This window comes from Schistocerca nitens, chromosome 4 (genome assembly GCF_023898315.1).
Source record: "Schistocerca nitens isolate TAMUIC-IGC-003100 chromosome 4, iqSchNite1.1, whole genome shotgun sequence".
In the NCBI taxonomy this organism is placed as follows: domain Eukaryota; kingdom Metazoa; phylum Arthropoda; class Insecta; order Orthoptera; family Acrididae; genus Schistocerca; species Schistocerca nitens.
In genome coordinates this window covers 260,128,235-260,150,227 of record NC_064617.1, presented here as the reverse complement: position 1 = coordinate 260,150,227, position 21,993 = coordinate 260,128,235, and positions in this window count along the sequence as shown.

The window sequence follows — 21,993 nt, the reverse complement described above, 5'->3', positions numbered from 1 at the left end:
AAACAGATGTGCTACTGCGCATTTTATTGTGTGCTGTGTTTTTTACCACGTGACAAACATCTACGTGCGCTACATATATGTACATGTCCACATGCACAAGATGCTTTTTGATTTTAAATATTTTATCACAAAGCTTTGCATAATGTGCTACATTTTATCTACATGACAACTTCTCATGAGGTTCCAAATCAAAATGAACACAGTTTTCTACACAAATTATTGAAGGTTTGAAGATGACAGCAAAGTCTGTCGAAACCGTTTGTTGTAAATAAAGAAATATTTATGCGATCTTGGCTTTATATGGGGCATAAATGGTCCTATCTTTCGACTATGTTGACTTTAACAGTTTTACACCAAGAAACGGCTACAGACCTCATTACGTGACATAAATTTCAACTTGACACGACTACCCGTCCCTGAGGAGGATGGGGTTTAACAGACGGATGGACGGACAGATAGTCTGATAACAAATGACAGAAAAAGGTTTTTGTTGGGATGTAATCACAAATAAACAATTTTCGGATTTTTTTCCTTTGGTTTTAGTGTGAAACCTCGCTTCTTGCCGAATTTTATGATTCTTCGTCAACGGGGACCACCCTCTAGATTTTAATGAGTGACTTTGCAAGTATTAAAACATGTGACTTAAATGGACGCATCTTTTGACTACATTGACTTAGCTTAACACTTTTACACAAACAAAGAACTGCAGACCTCAGTATGTGACACAAATTTCAATTTGATACGTCCACCCGTTCCTGACTAACAGGTATCGTAAAAGATGCAGCGAGAGACAACAGACAATTAACAAAGTACAACAATTTTTTTTCGTGTGTTATAATTACAAATTAGCAAGTTCGAATTTTTCCCTTTGCTTGTCCTGTGAAACCCTACTTCCTGCCAAATTTCATGATTCTATACCAATGGGAAGTACCCTACAAGTTTTGATGAATGAATTTGCGAGTATCAGAATATGTTACATGAATGGTCTCATCTTCCGGTTGCATTGACGTAGTAGCTTACATTTATTTCATCGCTAAGTCACTACAGACGTTGGTATGAGGCATAAATTTCAGCTGGAAGTTTCTACCCGTTTCTGAGAAAAGGTTTTCGAACAAGCGGACAAACAGACAACCACCCAGACATACAGAAAACAAAATTATCCTATAAGAGATCCTTTTTTACCATTTTTAGCGCTTGTCGGGTGAGGCATGGACCATGCGTAAAGAGTCGAGAATGGTAATGCGAAGGTTGTGGAGAGGAGTCCCTACGCGGATCTCTGCGTGACGTGGAAGGATACAATTTGCTCTATTGTGAGACCTCTACGATATGAAAAAATCGCAACACCAGGGAAACAAACAGTGTAGAAAATGGTTCAAATGGCTCTGAGCACTATGGGACTTAACTGCTGAGGTCATCAGTCCCCAAGAACTTAGAACTACTTTAACCTACGGTAACTAACGTAAGGACATCACACACACCCATGCCCGAGGCAGGATTCGAACCTGCGACCGTAGCGATCGCGCGGTTCCAGACTTTAGCGCCTAGAACCGCTCGCCTACCCCGACCGGCAAACAGTGTAGAGTAATGAAATTTCTGGAATAGGTCTGCTTTTTTTTATGCGGCCCACTACGAATTCTTCTTCTATCTGGTATATCTAGTAACATATTTCAGTGATTAACGTTACAAGATCACTGGTTAATGTAGGCGGGAGAAAAGTTATTGCAAATGAGAAATATTGGTACGTTAACAACCGGTGTATCGGCCAGAATGTTGAATGCAAGACTGCAAACGTACATGCATTGTGTCGTACCGGTCTCGGGTGCCAGTTTGTGGGTTGGCGATCCACACCTGTTGCACTTAGTCGGTCGGTACACGGACAGTTGTTATTCGTCAGGCTTTTCCGGCGATCTAATGACATATTGGGTTGTCGGGTGTTCTGCCGGATGTCAGCGTCGTACTTGCACGATATTTCGGTAGCGTAGCTCGTTACCTTCATCAGGTGCGACCTCAATTCGCACCTAATGAAGGTAACGAGCTACACTACAGAAATATTTTAGCCCCGTTCCTCCGTCTGTTATCTCATTAGTTTACTTCTGTTTCCCCTAAGCAGGAGAATCTTAACACTCCATCTAAGGTTTCAAGGTTTATTATTTGATCACGATATCGTAGCTTCTGCTATTATTAATGTATACACAGCAACAAAAATGTTGCATTACCCCGGTGTGTAGTGCAGATTCGTTGCTATTGTGACTGTTCGTGTATCGGTCGGAGGGTCACGACACACGTTGTTTGTAAACATACGCACAGTTACCATGAGTGTTACCCACTGGAAGAAAGCTTGGCTCGAGTGGATTGCAGCATTTCAGTTGAAAATAAAGCAGCAGTAGGGACGCATTAGAGAAGTCTGTGGAACACTACAGTGGACACCCATCAGGCCATGAAGAACAAGCATGTCCAGTGTTCAGCTCTGCATCATCACGTTATGTCCAAAAGGCTTGTGAACCGAGGAAGTTGCTCGACATGTGCACCGGAGACGAAATGATGTCGAACCGAAATGGCATCGGTTTCTGTTGATATGCAGTGTTGATGATATACGCCGCAAGGCCGTCTACGTTCGACAAGTACGCAGGATGATTGATATTTAGGACTCTTGAGTCAAAGTAACAGTGGGCTAAGTTCAGAAATGTGTGTGAAATCGTATGGGACTTAACTGCTAAGGTCATCAGTCTCTGAGCTTACACACTACTTAACCTAAATTATCCTAAGGACAAACACACATCCCCATGCCCGAGGGAGGACTCGAGCCTCCGCCGGGACCAGCCGCACAGTTCATGACTGCAGCGCCTCAGACCGCTTGACTAACCCCGCGCGGCAGTGGGCTAAGTGCTCCAGAACTAAATTCGTGATTCGGAGAAGCTACAGGATGTCACGTATACTGTGTGGAGACGATTACATAATACAAATCTCGATCCTCGACGACCAGGGCAAGCACCACGTCGAACATTACAACTCAATGGACTTCTTTACAGTTGCCCAAGAAATCATGCAGTTTGAACGTGGCAGAGCACGCGTCGGATGTTGTTTACGGATGAAATGTCTGAAACAATGTGCCTCACATATGCAGCAAGGTGGTGGTGGAGTGATCTTCTGCGGTGGCATTAGATGGGGCCACCTGTCGTGGTTGCTGAGAGCAACTTCACTGCTCTACGGTACAGGGACGAGATTCCGCTACCAATAGTGGGGCCGTGTCGTTAACATTTTGCTGACAATACCATATTGATGGGTGATGACTCACGTGCTCATTACGCTGTCCTCGTGGACACTTTCTTTCAGTATACTGTGATCACCCGAACCGGATGGCCTGACTATTCCCCAGACATGAACGCAATCGATCATGGGTGGGATCGATTGAAACGATTTGTTTTTGGACGTAGACAACTGTTTGCAGCATAAGAAGAATCGTCATTGAAGAGTGGGGCACTCTGGATGATCTCATCGACGGTTTGTCACGACGGATTCAAGCCTGCATTGGAGCAAGAGGACATTCCGACAATGACCAGTGCTGTGAAAATCCTTAGCATAGGAAACAGACGGTTTTGTAGTGTTGACACACAAACATCTTTTTTTTTTTTTAATCTGGAAACACTGTAAATGAACATATATAGGCATGCCTCAGAGCCTATTTTTCCTTTCTGTGTCATGAAATACCGAAATAAAGGGCGACGCAAAACTTTTGTTGATATGCGTATTTTAATGAGGCAGTATTGCGTATTTATAAACATAATCTGGAAGCAATCAATGACGAAAGTGTGAGAGATTATAAGGAATAACGTGGTGCACATTTTGCCGTTGCTGGGACGACTTTGTAGAATGGCCACCTTTTAGGGCAGGAAGATAAAAATTATGGGTCCCAGGCATCGTGCAGAAATGGGCTTTACCATGGGACATAACAGAGACAAGTTTTTCTGTCATTCAGAGCAAGTGAGGAACGTGCTTACAGAGACCAACTGGGTTGACTAAGTCCAGTGTAGAAGGCCTTCTAAAGCCAACGGCAGATTTTCGTCATAGAAAAATAGCATTTCTAGACGGATATTGTTAGCAAGCAGTAGTACCGTAACGATGGTCTTTGTGAAAGACAAATTAATCGGAAAACTATTAGAATTAATGCTAACTTCAGATGTCTAATAATTACTGTTCAATGGTATTCCACGACAATTCGTGAAAATGCTGTATGCACTTCTGCCATCCAGAGAACATCCGTGCTCTACCGAACTCTGAAGGCCCTGCACCACTAACGTTCACCACCTCTGCTGAAATCCACATTGCAAAATGCGGGCATACTGTCACTGCACACAAAAATCCTGTAACAAACATTCCTCGGATATCTTCAATGCGCAACGGAATTTGTGACTTGTTTTGATGACAAGTTGTTTGTGTGACAATTCATAAAGCATTTACGCAATTTTCAAATGTCTTCCTGTGTTTACAAATTACTTTACATGACACGTCTAAACATTAGTTTGTTTGAGTAGCAGGGTAATGGCGTTACTGGGACAATTTATATAAAATTGACATCAAATTAATTAATGTAATTCTTCAATCTTTCCCAGCGAGGCTTTGTCATGTTGATAAATCTGGTTTCTGCTGGTTATTCGCGTCTTTCCTGCACGATATTTCAACTTCATGACTCGCAGTCCTATTCAGGTGCTGTCTGGTATAAAGTCTAGGAGCTGATAGGTGAGAGGATAAGGAACAAATAAGGTATAAAGAGCTTGTGTCTGGAAATGCATGATTTCCATGCTAGAGATCATTTATTCTATCATACATCGTTACAGAGTCTTATACGTGCTGTACCATGCAGCCATAGTTACACTATGCGTTGAAAACTTCTTCCATGTTCCTCAACCCATCCGCATATGTGCCATAGCATATTCTGTCTCAAACGTTCACATCGGTCAGGCTACATCCAAACAGTGTCAAAGGCACGCTCCAGTTTCTGCACTTCTGGACTGAGCGAGGTGGCGCAGTGGTTAGCACACTGGACTCGCATTCGGTAGGACGACGGTTCAATCCTGTGTCTGGCCATCCCGATTTAGGTTTCCCGTGATTTCGCTAAATCAGTTCAGGCAAATGCTGGGATGGTTCCTTAGAAAGGGCATAGCCGACTTCCTTCCCCATCCTTCCCTGATCCGATGAGACCAATGACCTCGCTGTTTGGTCTCCTCCACCAAATCAACCCCCTCCACATCTGGAATGGAATCTGCATACACGATACTTTTGAGATGGCCCCATAACCAGAAATCGCATTGGAGGCCTGGTGAAACAGCAGGCCATGCAGATGGACCACCTTGTCCGATGCACATCCCAGCGTAGACACGATTGAGTTGCGTCCAGACGTTTCGACTGGACTGAGGCACCATCATGTAGCAGCCACATTTCCCTCCGATTCATCAGTGTCAATTCTTCCAGCATAGGAGGCAGTCACCTGCAAGAAACGCTGATAGTTCCGGCCTGTTAAGTGACATGGAAGACTGGTCCCAAAATACGGTCGCCAATTATCGGTCACACATTCTGGCTGCACCGACACTGATGATTCGCTATCACCATACCATGGTTGGTTCTGCGTACTATCCCATAGATGACTGTTATGAAAGTTGAAGATACCACTCCACGTAAAGGTGGCCTCACCTGTGAATAGGATAGATGACACAAATCCCGGAATTGTGGTAGCCTGGTGAAGAAACCAGTGACAAAACTACTCCCAGTGTGGAAAGTCTATCACTAGTAAGCCTTGCACACACTCTAAATCATAAAGTTAGTAACAATTGTCATGTAAAATGTTCTACATTGTCGTCTGGCTTACCCTGTACAGTCGGCCAACTGCCTGGTATTGACAAGGGGATCTCCTTCACAGTGTTAATTACATTCCCTCCAAGTCTTGTGTCCGACCATTCTGGTCTGTCCTTCATGATTTCCTGCTTCCTGAAACGACCCTGTCTCACACAAGTGGCGAAACACTGTCGCAAACATTAAATACTGTAGTTGTAGATGGGGCTAGGTCTCCTGGTACAACCTTGCTGCCCACTACCCATTGCCATTTGCCTTTCCATAAGTAAACACTGTTTTGGCAAGCTCTAGATTCGAATACACCGTGTGACATCCACTAAAAGGTGAGCCAGCAGAAGACGTGAATCAGACTCAGCGTTACCAACTGCTATGGCAGAAAAGGACGCTAGATGATAAAGTACCACCTTCTAGGAGGAAACCATGCATACTGTAATTGTGGCTGCATGATACAGCAGATATTGTACCTCCGTCTCTGTAACAAAGTATGATTGAATAAATGGTCTCTAGCATGGAAACCATTCCCGGAAATAAGTTCATTAGACCTTTTTTCCGTATTCTATCGTCTATCTATCCATGGAGTTTGTACACGCTGGAAAAAAATCTGCCTGTATGAATTCTGAATTCTTCTTATTCTCCTGCGCTCTGGAAAGTTCTACTTAATTTTAAATATTCCCTCTCTTCTGTGCAGTGGTGCCGCAGCTCGCTGTGGCTAGGGTTCCAGGGGCGGCGGCTGCGAAACGCGACCTGGCGAAGCACGCGCAGCTGTGCAAGGCACCTACAGTCGCTACGCGGGAAGCTGCCACAACCGCGGCCGCCGCACAGCCAGCATTCGGCGCTGCCCCAGCGCCACCTCCGCTCTGGCGTCCCAGGACAGCACATCATAAAGGACAACGGGCGCCCACCGCTCAGGCTAGCGCCTCAGCCTAGCGGCTCAGGCCTGCAACATCAGCAGCAGCATCGAGAACCATCACCAGACCCACCCTGCTGTCACTGGCCTGACCCAGTACCGTCGCCTCATCCTCCATCATCTGGTCCCCTCCAGAGTTGGTGTCAGCAAAGAATATGTATGCCTCGACGCATACCCCTTTACCCCTCATCAGCTACATCATACCACAATATATATAAATGACCTAGTAGATAGTGTCGGAAGTTCCATGCGGCTTTTCGCGGATGATACTGTAGTAGACAGAGAAGTTGCAGCATTAGAAAATTGCAGCGAAATGCAGGAAGATATGCAGCGTATAGACACTTGGTGCAGGGAGTGGCAACTGACCCTTAACATAGACAAATGTAATATATTGTGAATTCATAGAAAGAAGGATCCTTTATTGTATGATAGCGGAACAAACACTGGTAGCAGTTACTTCTGTAAAATATCTGGGAGTATGCGTACGGAACTATTTGAAGTGGAATGAAAATTAATTGTTGGTAAGGCGGGTGCCAGGTTGAGATTCATTGGGAGAGTCCTAGAAAATGTAGTCCATCAACAAAGGAGGTGGCTTACAAAACACTCGTTCGGCCTATACTTGAGTATTGCTCACCAGTGTGGGATCCGTACCAGGTTGGGTTGACAGAGGAGATATGGAAGATACAAAGAAGAGCGGCGCATTTCGTGGCAGGGTTATTTGGTAAACGTGATAGCGTTACGGAGATGTTTAGCGAACTCAAGTGGCAGACTCTTCAAGAGAGGCGCTCTGCATCGCGGTGTAGCTTGCTGTCCAGGTTTCGAGAGGGTGCGTTTCTGGATGAGGTATCGAATATATTGCTTCCCCCTACTTATACCTCCCGAGGAGATCACGAATGTAAAATTAGATTCGAGCGCGCACGGAGGCTTTCCGGCAGTCGTTCTTCCCGCGAACCATACACGAGTGGAACAGGAAAGGGAGGTAATGACAGTGGCACGTAAATTGCTCTCCGCCACACACCGTTGGGTAGCTTGCGGAGTATAAATGTAGATGTAAATCAACCGGATGGACATATACACCTAGTAGTAGCAGTATTAATAGTAACGATGATCCTATGGCTAGCGGTAGTTCTGTCCCATCTTTTAGTGAAGGATATCAGATCAGTGGCTTTGTCACCATTAGAATACTCGGTCACTGCGGACGACTTTGAGGAGCGAATCTCTTTCACAAGAATTGAGAATCCAGCAGGAGGCCACCGAGAGCCAGCCAAGTTTCTGGAAGCGTACCTTCCCGTGTTGGAAACAGAGCTCCTTAATGTCCTTAGTCATCCACAGTATTACACCATTAAATGCAGTGCTGTTCTCTGCCGCGAGTTAACGCATCCGCCCATCAACAAAGCTGTGTTGAGAAAAAGAGTCATCCTTACATTTTGAGGGATAATTACGTGATGTCACAGAGCACATCAATTGCCAAGTGGTTTCGTGAGTCCACCATAAGAGCTATACTGGCCCAGTTTTCCAATATGGAAGTTATGGAATCAGGAAAAACACTCAACCAAATACTAGACCTTGACGTCCACATACGTGTCTATGGCCTGGTAAATGGAGGTTCTAGCTATACAGAGCTACCTATAGATATAGCTGATAAGACGGTATGCATTAATGTCCAAAATAAAGACCACAAGGCTTGTTTTGCATGGCCAATCCTTGCTTGCGAGAAATTATACACTCCTGGAAATGGAAAAAAGAACACATTGACACCGGTGTGTCAGACCCACCATACTTGCTCCGGACACTGCGAGAGGGCTGTACAAGCAATGATCACACACACAGCACAGCGGACACACCAGGAACCGCGGTGTTGGCCGTCGAATGGCGCTAGCTGCGCAGCATTTGTGCACCGCCGCCGTCAGTGTCAGCCAGTTTGCCGTGGCATACGGAGCTCCATCGCAGTCTTTAACACTGGTAGCATGCCGCGACAGCGTGGACGTGAACCGTATGTGCAGTTGACGGACTTTGAGCGAGGGCGTATAGTGGGCATGCGGGAGGCCGGGTGGACGTACCGCCGAATTGCTCAACACGTGGGGCGTGAGGTCTCCACAGTACATCGATGTTGTCGCCAGTGGTCGGCGGAAGGTGCACGTGCCCGTCGACCTGGGACCGGACCGCAGCGACGCACGGATGCACGCCAAGACCGTAGGATCCTACGCAGTGCCGTAGGGGACCGCACCGCCACTTCCCAGCAAATTAGGGACACTGTTGCTCCTGGGGTATCGGCGAGGACCATTCGCAACCGTCTCCATGAAGCTGGGCTACGTTCCCGCACACCGTTAGGCCGTCTTCCGCTCACGCCCCAACATCGTGCAGCCCGCCTCCAGTGGTGTCGCGACAGGCGTGAATGGAGGGACGAATGGAGACGTGTCGTCTTCAGCGATGAGAGTCGCTTCTGCCTTGGTGCCAATGATGGTCGTATGCGTGTTTGGCGCCGTGCAGGTGAGCGCCACAATCAGGACTGCATACGACCGAGGCACACAGGGCCAACACCCGGCATCATGGTGTGGGGAGCGATCTCCTACACTGGCCGTACACCACTGGTGATCGTCGAGGGGACACTGAATAGTGCACGGTACATCCAAACCGTCATCGAACCCATCTTTCTACCATTCCTAGACCGGCAAGGGAACTTGCTGTTCCAACAGGACAATGCACGTCCGCATGTATCCCGTGCCACCCAACGTGCTCTAGAAGGTGTAAGTCAACTACCCTGGCCAGCAAGATCTCCGGATCTGTCCCCCATTGAGCATGTTTGGGACTGGATGAAGCGTCGTCTCACGCGGTCTGCACGTCCAGCACGAACGCTGGTCCAACTGAGGCGCCAGGTGGAAATGGCATGGCAAGCCGTTCCACAGGACTACATCCAGCATCTCTACGATCGTCTCCATGGGAGAATAGCAGCCTGCATTGCTGCGAAAGGTGGATATACACTGTACCAGTGCCGACATTGTGCATGCTCTGTTGCCTGTGTCTATGTGCCTGTGGTTCTGTCAGTGTGATCATGTGATGTATCTGACCCCAGGAATGTGTCAATAAAGTTTCCCCTTCCCGGGACAATGAATTCACGGTGTTCTTATTTCAATTTCCAGGAGTGTATATCCAGAGTGCACATCTCCATATGGTACATACGTTGACACTCATAAGGTTATAACTTTGACGGTATCGAGTTCCCCATTAAACTCAGAACATACCTAAATTTGAGACGCAGAATACCAGTACATGGTTCGTGGTTATGGCCCAGAAAAACTCAAGTCAGATGAGCAGAACAAGCATATAGTCGTCTGCCCCCTCCATTTCTCAAAGTTTTCCGATAAGAATAAGATGCATGTAAACATGGTGCTATTCCTCGATGAGAAAAATGAAGAGAAAGGCAATTACCATTATGTTTGGACCAAAGATATATCCCGACTTCTGTTCCATCAGTTGAGTAAACATGAACATAAAAAGCATATTTGCTTAAGGTGCCTCAATGTCTTTTCAGCAAGCTTATTATTAGCAAAGCATCTGCGGCTTCAAATAAATCTTTACAGAAAAACATATACCATATGTGGGTGCGTTCCAAATTGTATCTTCCTATGATTCAAGTCTTAACCGCTACAAATGTTATGTCAGTGATAATCCTGCGCTTTTGTTTCTCGCTCAGCTCAAAAAACTTTCATAGGAGGGTGATAAGCTTTGCCGAGACAACGTTTCATGACCAGGTAGAAAGAGAATGAAGATTTGTACAATAACACGGTTAGGGATCACTGACATCTTACGGGGAAGTTCTGTGGTGCAGCTCACAATACATGCAATTTGAAGTACCTGTTACCGAAGCACATACCAGTTTCTTCCATAACTGGGCATGACGGTTGCTTTCTTGTTGAGCACCTGGCTTATTTTGGCTGGGAGAAAAAACAGGTCAGTGTCCTACCTGAGAGCGCCAAGAAATTTATTTCATTCTCCAAACGAATGGCGCCAAAAATTACGCTCCGCTTCCCTGACTCGCTACGTTTTATGAAGTCACCTCTCCAGAAAATTGAAACTCTACCTAGGGAGGATATGCATATCACTCTAGCTGCATTTCATAACGAGGAAAAGTTTCACCTCGTGACTACAAAGCAAGTTTTTACAATACGAGTACCTGGACAGTATGGCGAAATTGAATGAAACCAGGCTACCTGACATAACTGCATTCTCCAGCAATCTTGCAGGCGATGCCATATCGAGTGCAGAATGTTAGCACGCTGTGAATTTCTGGCAGGAATTCAACATCTCCACTTTAGGAGAGTATGCACAGCTTTACGTGAACACAGACATGTGCTTGCTTGTGGACGTTTTAGAGAAATTCTGGAGCCTGTGGATGATTACATATTCTCTGGATCCTGCTTTTTGTTACATGGCACCTGGGTTGTTCTCGGACGCTATGCTCAAAGAAATGAAGCACACCATTGAACTATTCACCGATGCTGCTATGCTTTTTTTCTTTGAGCGAGGGGTGCGTGGAAGAGTTTGTCAATCCGTCCATAGGCATCCCAAGACTACTTGGATATCAATAAATTGTACAGGCAAGTCGTGCTGCAATCACTGCCGATTGGGCAGTTTCAGTGGGTGCCCAAACCCGAATGTAAGCAATTAGGTGGAAAAATCGAGGGCATGGCAGCTGATTCTTATTTGGGGTATGTGGTAAAGGGAGAACTCACATACTCTATTAGTTTGCATGATGGGCGTGCAGGTTTGCCGTTGTGTCCAGAGCAACTAGTTCCACAAGGAGAATCCACCCCAAAACTGATGACAACGCTGGGGAATAAGAGGACATAGATTATTCACTATCATAACCTCCAGCAGTGTCTTGTACGGAGCTAGTTAGAATCACACGTGCTGTCTCCTTCAAGCAATCCCCCTCGTTGAAGGAGTATATTGATTTGAATATGACACTGAGGGTTTACATGACATATGGCTTTGAGAAAGATTTTTTTTACATTAATGAATAACTCAGTTTTCAGTAAAGAAATGGAGAATTTTAGAGAATGGCGTCAAATTATGATTGGAATCGAGTCGGATGGGCTTTGGGCCGTAAGAAAATACATAGCCAGACCAAATTTTAAACGGGTCACAATATTCAGTGAGAACTTTGTTGCTATGGAGATGGTGAAGGTTGGAATAGAGTTTATGAAAACTATTTAGTCGGGGATCCTAACTCCACCTGTACTGCTTTCCCACTCTCATTATGAGTTTGCTAAGGAACTCTGTACAATATTTAACATTATATATACTGTATAAAGTTCTGAATAAAAATTAATTCGTAAATGAATTCGTTACCATACATCTTGTGTTTGTTGTTATTTCACAAATCCCTTTCCTCATAAATGTATATAAGGACTGTGCAAGATGCACAAGGTAGTAGTTTGAAGCGTGAGGGAGGTGACGTTTAAGACAGAGAAAACCAAAATACATGAAACGGTGGCGTAGGACTTTGCCTATCGTGCTGCCTATCTTGCGTTATGGGAGCACATAGCACGTGACCGTGTCCGTTCCAAAAGACATACAGCAGACACGTCTAAAATTATACACACATATCTTGTATTATGAGGTAAAATTTATTTATTTCTCATGCAGCTTAAAAGTAACTTAACATTTTTATAAGCAGACACAACACTATTTTCACACATCTGCTTCTATGTCTTGAGTCGATGGAGACCAGGACACCCATAGAATTCTATGTCTTGAATAGCAGAATACTTGGATTCGACGCATCCATGTGATCTCCTCCTTCATGTAGATAATGGTATCCATGTGGTTGAATAATCGGAGCGACGTCACCATATCTTTACAGGGTATGCCAGGACTCCCAGTGAATTCCATGAAAGAAATGTGTTAACTACTTAGCACTCATGTGTTTTAGCACGCTTCGCATTCTTGAAAGACTTTGGTGATGCAATGTTTGTTGTGAATGTCTCTATTATACCTTCACCTTCTGTGTATGCTACGAATGCAACATCTTTAAATATGAACTGCCTGTGATCATCATCATAGAAACCCTGAGCGTCTGCAATGATGTTCACAGCTTGAGATACCATTCTGGAGTGCTCTGGGTATGTCAAAGAAACTGTTCACTTATACACCTTGTTGCACAACACCAGTGGGCGGTAATGTAGAACTAGAGCGTAAACTGCAGTGTATTCTGTGGAATTTGTCAAAGATTCAGATCAGTTAGTAGATCTACAAGTCCAGATTTAATTATCTCATACTGTCTTGAGCAGTCTATTACGATGATTAGCACCAGCTCCTTGAATTTCTGCGGACTGAGTAGACATCCTTCCTTCTCATAGTATGAAGCACAGAACCTCATATACATTGCATATGCTAGATTGTTTACATTTTGATCCTAATGCAGGTGTAAATTATTGTACTGGTAGAATCTGGAGTTCAGGTAGACTCTGGCATTAGTTAACTTGTAACTGTCAAATTTTGTGGAATCATTTGATATATTCTCTCTTCTATTGGTGTGAAACCAAAGTATGATGAACTTAGGCGTCTCCAGGTGAGCAGAGGTTTTTGTCGAATCCTTGCTAGCCACTTTTATGTCGTCTCGTTGTCTCTGTAGAACTGCACCATGGGAAGCAACGAGAGGATGTTGGATGGTGGCCAGCATCCTCGTTCTATAACACAAACTGCATGCAATTATTAATTGGGTTCTTTATTCATAAACAAAGAGCTACTTAACTTAAGCTTCCATGTGCTGTGGTACAAGCTCTCCTATATGGTCCACTTTAGCCTCGCTGCTGGTGAAGTAGAAGTCTGCTGTGTTCACTGCCGCTTAGTGTTGGGTGACAATCCTAATTTCATCGCTCTTGTAAATTGTACTTGATGCATAAGGTATTCCAGGTGTATAATAACTCGTCATATTGCACTGGGCTAGTTATATCGAATGACGTCATTGCGCTGATTCAGACATACTGATTTCAGAAACTCGTAGTTTGCACGTGTTTTCACCTTCCTGTACTGTTGTGAAGTGACGAGCTGTGCGTTATGCACTTTGGTTTTATTCCTTACGTCCATCCTGTCTACATTGACAATACCGCGTTGCTGTGATCCCTGACTGGTTGAAGCTCTTCGTCAACGCTTGCTGTCCGGCAAGTTAAAGATCGTCGCTTTTACCTCCAGTAAGTCCTGGCTGTTTGAATGCCGCCACTGCCGCTTCTGAGTCCCTGCACGTTCAAGGTCACTGCTGGTTCCATCCACTCTAGATGTAGACGTACAATGATTTCCTTGCCGCGGAAACCGGCAAGTTGATTATCCTGCCACAATACCCAGCTCCAGCCAGTCCGAAGCCTGGACTGTTACTCGGAGGTAAATAGCGTTGGTAGGGGTTTCAGCCATTTTATTCACTGTTCTCACTGAGGGGAATAATCCATAAATTGTATGAATCAATCCGTTGCTGAGATGAGAGTTTGTTGCAGTGTTACACTCGACACGGATTGTACTGACAGGAAGTATATCCACTGACTGGTCGGATCCGTAGAATTTATTAGGATCCTTCTTCAAAACCTGTCCTTTTGTGAAACCAATAACCGTCCTACTGAACCTGTCTGGTTTAAGCCAATCGTTGCTCTTGTTGTCTTTCTTTCAGATTTAAGTCTATTGATATTTGCACTTAGCAAAATGCCTTTACGAGATTGTTTTAAAACATCATTTAAATAGTCAACATCGTATGCACCAGGTTCTATTTCCACAATTTCTTTTCCACCATTAATATCCAGATGACGTTTATTGTTAGCTTCTGTGATACTCGGAATATTGTTGCAAGTCTCCAGTCCAATGAGCGCAATACTCCACCCCCTATTGCTTAAATCAATCAGTGGGAAGTAATTCGGGCGTAATACCGACGATCGATTTTTTAAAGCCAGGGTATATGATATTGCATCTGAACTTCAACTGACCTGTGGATGCTTAATGCATCTCCTTATATACATGCGTCTTCGTAAATATGAGGAGGAAGATGATGCACAGATACCCACACAGGTAAGTATTAAAGTCTTGGAGGCGATGAAATTGTAGAACCTACGTTTTCTGCCCGGGAAGTATTGTTGTAACTCTTCTGGCGGCTGCGAGTCTCCAAATGAGTCGAAATAGTAGATGTTATTTGTATTTTTCTTAACATACGCCACCTAGTGGGCTCCTGGTCGCCCCAGCAATGCCTAAATTCACAATTTCACATTCTCCGGATTCCCACATTGTATCACAGAATCTTGGAATACTGAATTTTTTCAAGAAAAACTTGAGCAGATCTATATTTGTAAGCGGTCTGTCTGTTAGGATAGCTAACGGGCTTCTTTTTTTTATGAAGTGACCTAGTCCTTTCTTGTGTAGTTACATATAAAGTCCTTTTTTCTTGTGTAGTTTCAGGATAGTCCTTTTCTGATGGCTGCTGCTTCCATCGTGCAGTTATGTCTTCTTGCTTCCACTAGCTGCTGCTGGGAGTTCCATGCGTTCTTGACTGCTCAGGCAATAACAGCACCGGGCCGGCCGGTGTGGCCGAACGGTTCTAGGCGCTTCAATCTGGAACCGCGCGACCGCTATGGTCGCAGGTTCGAATCCTGCCTGGGGCATGGATGTGTGTGATGTCCTTAGGTTAGTTAGGTTTAAGTAGTTCCATGTTCTAGGGGACTGATGACCTCAGATGTTAAGTCCCATAGTGCTCAGAGCCATTTGAGCCATTTGAATAACAGCACCGCCAGCTAGTGAACCCATCGCTGAGAGACCTGCGAGGGCAGGAATGAGGAGGGGGATAATTCCACCTTATGTCTTGTGTATCGGCAGAACCCCAGATGCTTTAACCAGTCCTTTATGCTTCAAGGCACTTTTAGCTGCATACATAGCCGTCAGAATACAGTTATTTGAACACCTCTTCTTCTTTTTCATAGTTGTCTTCTTCTTCTTCCTCTTCTTCAGTGCACGATGTGCAGCGTGCATAACTTCCTTGAAATTCACACCCAAACCCAACTTCATTTTTCCACGCATGGTTTTAGAAACTACAAATGCTGCAATGCGCTTTCCTATACCGATTACCTTTCCGGCACGTGTTGCCTCGGCTTCGTCAGGTAAAATTCAATGTACAGCGTTACGTCCTGGGAGATCTTTATGTTTTGGGTAATTATACCATAGTTTGTACCAGTTCCACAGTAATTGTACCCCAGAAGGTGCAATTCAATGAGAAGTTCGTCAAGAATACCACCACCCCCTATAATACATCTCCTATCATGCATGTTATGCTACTGAGGTGGTTGTGATCTGTGCATCCCATTACATAGCAAATTGTCAGCGTCAGTATAGCTGTCTTCTGTTACAGGAAAAGCAAGCCATTTAACTTGTGCTCTATTCCCTCGACGTGTTATGACACGCTCTATGGGAAACACGTGTGGTTCTGATCTCTTCTGCACATCCTTGATGTAAAAGCATGCTGAAATTTCAGTACCGTTGCTACCCTTTAAGATGTAAGTTCTGGGATCTATACTCTGTACTTTGGGAATTATGAATATTTCACTCGACCAGTTTGGGAGGTATGACTTCTCAGATGCTGTTTTGAGTACTAAATCACCCACGTTAAATTTCTGTTGACGTGGATTGAGCATTTTACACAAAATCCATGAGTCCATTATAAAGAACACCAAATCGTATCATTTTTATCGTGCTATGCTTGGTTCGAATAAACTGTGCAATTATTTCTGGGAGGATACATGTCCATTTATACGATCTGTCACGTTTAAAACGATTCCACATTTGACCTTTTATTGTTGCGTTCAGATGTCCCACGATACTCGCCTTCAGCTTGGTGAAAGTTGAGTAGTGATGAATTCCATACCGCTGCATTATGGTCTTTAAATACCTATTGTAAAACTTCCCACGATGATTAGTTTGCAGGTTACCTGAGCATCGATTCATCCCTATCTGCAATGAACGCTCAAACACCGCCGTAATATTTCTCCCTGTTTTTCTTTTAAGGGGTGGGGGGGGGGGGGGTAGGACGTCAGACGGGCCGACTTGGAGCATGAGAGGCACCAGAGGACATTTTAATTCCCACTGTCTATACTTTTACAAACAAAGTCATAAAACTTTGTCAGCATGACCAGCAAGGATTCAGAATTCACACTCATAGTAGTGGAATTCAAAAACATAACAAAATAAATTTTTGAAATTTCATCATTTTTCAGTTACTATTGGCTGCATTTGTTGCTATAGGTACACTTTTCTTCACAAGTGAGAGAGATTCTTCGATGAATTTTGTACAGGAAACAAACCATACTTACAGTTGTATGAAAGTCTTCAATTTTCCAAATCTATTAAAAACTGTGGTAAAAATTGAGATAATTAACTATAAAATTTGAGTTTTTTCTAAAGATGCAGTTTAAAATGTAACAACTCATTCATTTTTTCATAAATTAAATAAGTTCTAGAGTTTTATACACCTGTAAGTATAGTTTGCATGCTGTGCAGAATTCATCGAAGAATCTCTCTCACGTATGAAGGAAAGTGTACCTATAGCAACAAATGCAGCCAATAGTAAGTGAAAAAATGATGAAATTTCACATGTAAAAAAATTATTTTGTTATGTTTTTGAACTTCCGCTGCTATGAGTGTGAATCATGAACCATTCATGGTCATGCTGACAAAGTCTTGTGAATTTATTTGTAAAAGTATAGACAGGGGAAATTAAAATATCCTGTGGTGCCTCTCCTGCTCCATCTCGGCTCGTTTGACGTCCTATCCCCCCCCCCCCCTCCCCCCATAAGAGATAATGCCCAGGCAAATTTGGAGTATTTATCAGTAATCATTAAAATATATTTAATCCATTATTATTGCGTGACTATTCTCTCATATATACAAGATCAGCAGCTATAAGTCATCCAAATCTTTAATCATAACATGCCTACAAGGATATGTTCTGTGAGCTGTTTTGTGCAGTTCTCGAACCACCATCTCCATACTCATTCGCTTATACTTCTCTCCCTAAGCTTTGAAATTAGTGAGACAACCTCATTTGAATGAGCGGTACTGCCTACTGCAGTCGATGTATTATCTCATTGAGGTCGTCATAGTATATGGGGCTGTCTGCTAATTCTTCTATGCTGAATATCAATACCATCACCACTGCTATACCGATCTTCTAATTATAATGGTTTTATAATGACTGTATTTTGCACTGCGTTGGTTTTCTACTTTCCTGTGTGCACTCATCAATTGCAGTATTTCATCATATATCTCCAGATCTTTGGGTGTAAATTTCGCCGTTTTTGAGGATTTTAGGAAAATGAGGTTCAGTAGATCTGGTGTTCTTTGAAATTCCCTATCCCCTATCTGTAGGCTGTGTGCCCAACATATATGGTTTTCACCTCTAGCCGCCAATGTTTTGTCTATCCTAGTGTCAGTATGAAGGTTAATGAAACTGTCAATAGCATCATCGTCATCATTGATTAATTTCGCTGAGAGCTCATCAAGAGATCAGTAACTGATTTAAACATTTCTCACAGTATCTGCTCTCCATCCAAATGTCATAACCTTAGCAACTGTAACTTCTCTTGAATAACCTTCTGTGCAGTAATGACCTTAGTTGACATCTTGCTATTAATATCAAGAGGTCTGCATTACAGGTTACACCTTATATACATTTCGCTAAACCTTTACAGTTAAGTCATGTACCTTCTGTTCAATTCCATCAACGTTTATGGCTAAGTCATCTACTTTCTTTCTCCAAATACTGTGCACATATACCTCTAATTCCTGAATCCTAGCATCTACTTCACTGATCAGTCTCAAGAAGGTCTGGGCATACGTCTTTAGCTCCTCAATTTTACATTTGAGAGACTGAAATTGTCCATCTATGTACAGATTCGTTCTCTGTCTATGCATACCTATCCTTTTGGGCTGAGTGCCTGACATACACGCGAACTTGCTAATGGTGTGATCTATACTAACATACTCATCACTTTTTTCATACCTATATATACCAACTCCTGGAAGTTCCATCTATACCTACCGCCATTCAGTTTTCTTGATCAGTTAACAACAAGAAACCCATACCGTGTATGATTCCAGCAATTTCCACGTACCTTTACAAAATGACTGAATGTTATGTCGTTTTCTAAACGTGCCTGGTAAATGTATTTGAAATTCAAGTTGTCTTGTTTGAAAACTATAATGAGATTTGCATTATCCCTCGCCAACTATATGGGCACTCTGAAATATGTCTGACCCAAATAAAATACATCACCACCATCATGACGCCCAAAACAGAAATATCATAAAATTTGATCCTGGTTTTTCACAGTACACACCATCTACGCATGCAGTATCTTTTGCAGTAGATGGTATTTTAGTTGTAAAAGTTTCTTTGGGAACATACAAACATGATCAAAATGATCTGGATGTATTAGTAGCGACATGAGTATATTTGTTTTGCCACAGTTGGATGGACACACAATCATATCTCTTATATTATCAGCAAGGAGTACCTCATTCATCTTCTTCTTCAGGTCATCATCACAGGACCAATCGCTTACCACAAAAGTCCTGACATTTCCCACCCTGCCATGATACCAACTGCGTAAGGTATGGGTGTGCAATGGTCTTTTATAAAAAAAAAGATCCATTGAAAATACTTGTGGTATTATGAAAAACACACACAGTTTAAGATTATATACATATATACACATTTTATTCAAAAATCATGCACTGGATGCAATACATCTGAAAAAGCAACAAGTTATTTCTTCACCTTCACTCCTGTACAGAATTTAACAAATAACGGTTTCTTGTATGCGTGGAATTCAGCTTGTATTTCTCTCAGACCTATTGATACACTGGTGTAAATTGTCAGCATGCACACTATTCACTTGGAGGTAGTCTATAATGCCTTTATACACTGTTTTGGAACAATGCAACCGTCTGTTCAGTCTTTTCAACACACAGGATAATACGAGCACCATCCCTAGATCAAACATGTTTGTAATGGTGGAGTGTTGTAAATAAATAAGAGTGTTCCCTGATTTCACATGGAGTGCTGAGTCATCATACACCATTGTAATTGAGAGAGTTAGAGCACCACAGCTAATTTCTGGTGGGATACAAGTTGATAATACATGGTGGCCGTCTGATGAGTGATAAAGGCTTCAGAACATTCCATTTGTGCTCACTAAACTTCACTTTAACATTTTTAGATACATCTTCAGTTTCTAACAACACACACCAGTCATCGGCTTCTACAACTGCTAGTGTTACTCTATTTAAACGTTTTGAACCTGTAGATGTTAATTTGTATATTGAAGCGAAAAGCGTTAGAGTGCTAGGTGGAAATAGTAGCTTCTCATCTACAATATTTACACCTTGTTCTTCTTGCAGTGGCATTGGAATCATCTGAGATGGCTCATATATTGGCAGCCAGAACTGACCTGTAATGTGTAGGGTAGGGTCACCTGCACACTTCTGCAAGTCAGGGACAGGTTGGATGTGTTCATCACTGAATGGTACACGCAGCAGCACATCATTGTCCTGCTCCAGCATGCTGACCAGGTGCGCAACAGGACCACATGGTGCCAATGCTGATGCTTGTCCTGACACATTGAAGGTCACTGCAGGCCCTAACAAGCAGATGGCCGTAGCTGCTGCTGGTCTGGACATGTCGGAGGTCACTGCTGAAAAAAGAAGAAGAAGCAATACGCATCCACACAGACAATGAAAATGGAGTTGAACAAAGGACAAAATGGAACTGCAGTGAAGCTAAATATACTTTTATAGTTCTTCCTATTCTGCTGCTGCGGTGTGCCCCACGATCTCGACTGCTGCTGGCGACACTTCATGGTCCTTCATCTTCCAGAGACTGACTGCCTAAGAGCTGCCACATCTGCCCTATATATCTAACGTAGAGACCACATGGCTGGATTTGATGTTCCTGCAGTCCTATTGACCCCTGCCAATTATCAGGTGGTAGTAGAGGGGGGTATGACCTGTTTCAAGAGATATCTGGTGGCAGTCTGGGTTGTTGCACACATTCGTCTCTTAGACATACTGAAGGATCATTTCAGAAAAGGTAGACAGTTTCGGCACAAGTAGTAATCTCTATGAGTTGTGAAATGCATCTTCACCCCATCCCTCTGCATCACCATTATTTGCTGAAAAGTATTCTTCTTCTTACGCTCAACCATTATCTTTCCTTTCCAATCTTCATGTAGGAAGCTATGGATACAGTTCTCAGCTGCGTGCTTGCATATAGTACACTTATTAAAATCATCTCTGCTTGTCACCAGCATCTCCTCAATTATACACATGAATTTTTGAGCCGTAGCGGATGAGTGTCTCGCCTCTTGCACTTAGGAAGACTGACTGGATTTTTCTCTAATGGCGTACAGCTCCAGCACTAGTATTTATCGGCTTGAGTTATGAAGTATTGCTTACCCCCATCCTGCTGCAACTCCATTGTTTCGTGAAGGATATTCGTCTTCTTCATACATTTGTCCATTACCATTGCTTTCCAAGCACAGTGCAGGTAGCTATGGACACAATCCTCAGCTGCATGATTACAGCTAATATAGCTGTTAAACACTTCCTTGTCCAACACAGACATCTCGTCCACTGAACACATCACACAAAATAAAGACTTATGTCCATCAGACCCAACAGTTCAGAACAGACTGGATCTTCCTCACAAATAGAGGAGGAGTGGGGGAGAGGGGAGTGGAGAGGACCAACATGGCCCTCTGGTGGTGGTGTTGTGAACTAGGTCAGTTAGACTCTGAACATCGGGGTGAACAACCAAAATTTGATATTCTCGCAAATAAATTTGCATTTCCCACCATTTCCAGGGGTGAGGGAGGTGGGAGGGATGGGAGGGATGGGGAGGAGGAAGGAACAGGAGAGGGTATAGGATTTCCCAGAGCGGTAGGGGAAGGGAACTATGTGCCAGCTGAAGATAACCAATAACATGATGAGTGGGTGGGGGTAATAAATTGATCAGTTTGATTACTTACCGTAGTTTGATATCAATTTGACATACATTGTCCCAGCAACGCCATTACCTTACTACTTGTGTGTTGCTATACCCACCAATCGTGTAGCTCTGGAACTGATCAACGTTCACAGTATTGCTATTCTAACTCGAAAGCGGGATCAAATCAACGCCCTTGATGCAGAGCATGTCCATAAATAATATTTTG